General features: G+C 53.8%; 1 non-coding gene across 1 annotated transcript; it reads left to right on the top strand.

Annotated features, from left to right (window-relative positions):
* The first annotated feature begins 283 nt into the window (after nt 1-283).
* LOC135803040 (5S ribosomal RNA) lies at nt 284-402 on the top strand. The gene has a single exon (XR_010550709.1). It is a non-coding gene; the product is annotated as a 5S ribosomal RNA (ribosomal RNA).
* Nucleotides 403-1,145: the final 743 nt, after the last annotated feature.

The raw sequence follows: 1,145 nt of genomic DNA, 5'->3' as shown, positions 1-1,145 counted from the left end.
CGGCGGCCACGGCGGTCGCGACGCGGGCCCGGCCGGCCGCTCTGCCGGCCGGGTGCGGGGGGGGCGGCAGCGCCGGCCGGCGCGGGCGGATCCGCGGACGGGACGGCGGACGATCCGGCGGCGCGTACCCGCGGACGATCCGGCGCACGGGGCGGCCGAAACGGCGGATGAGACGACGGCCGATACGGCAGCGCGCGTATACGACAAACGAGACGGTACCAGTTTACTAAACAAAGGTCAGAAATACACAAGTTAATATGTATGATTCAATTAACATTGGTCGAGCAACGACCATACTACGTCAAATGCACCGGTTCTCGTCCGATCACCGAAGTTAAGTGGCGTCAGGCGCGGGTAGTACTTGGATGGGAGACCACTTGGGAACTCCGCGTGTCGTTGTTCTTTTTGACATAGTTTTATCATCTTGCACTAATGGTGTAATGCAGATGATTTGCTCGAAAACGTTTCATTTCGTTCGGTTTCCGACGCGTCCAATTGGAAAAATTTGCCTAAGTTGCGACGCGTCCGAGAGGTGCGGTCGGGTCGCACGATTGGCGTTTTGCTCTTGCACGATTGGCGTTTTGCGGTTTTTGGTCGAAAATTTGTCTAAGTCCCGATGCGTCCGAGAGGTGCGGTCGGGTCGCACGATTGGCGTTTTGCTCTTGCACGATTGGCGTTTTGCGATTTTTGGTCGAAAATTTGTCTAAGTTCCGACGCGTCCGAAAGGTGCGGTCGGGTCGCACGATTGGCGTTTTGCTCTTGCACGATTGGCGTTTTGCGATTTTTGGTCGAAAATTTGTCTAAGTTCCGACGCGTCCGAGAGGTGCGGTCGGGTCGCACGATTGGCGTTTTGCTCTTGCACGATTGGCGTTTTGCGATTTTTGGTCGAAAATTTTTCTAAGTCCCGACGCGTCCGAGAGGTGCGGTCGGGTCGCACGATTGGCGTTTTGCTCTTGCACGATTGGCGTATTGAAATTTTGGTCGAAAATTTTTCTAAGTCCCGACGTGTGGAGACGAAAATTTTTAAAAGTTTGCAAACTTCCAAATCGAAGTCGCAACGTCAATAGTTAATGAAAAACGGCATTTTGCACATTTCATTTGTTAGCAAAAACGTGCGGTTCGGTCGACCCGCACGATTGGCGTAT

Source organism: Atheta coriaria, unplaced genomic scaffold (assembly GCF_025399875.1).
Source record: "Atheta coriaria isolate IRGN ID8LTWV9N9 unplaced genomic scaffold, Caltech_Dcor_3.1 scaffold339_size4609, whole genome shotgun sequence".
NCBI classification, from domain to species: domain Eukaryota; kingdom Metazoa; phylum Arthropoda; class Insecta; order Coleoptera; family Staphylinidae; genus Dalotia; species Dalotia coriaria.
Note: the sequence above shows the minus strand (reverse complement) of the source record. Positions and strands in the feature narration are given on the sequence as shown.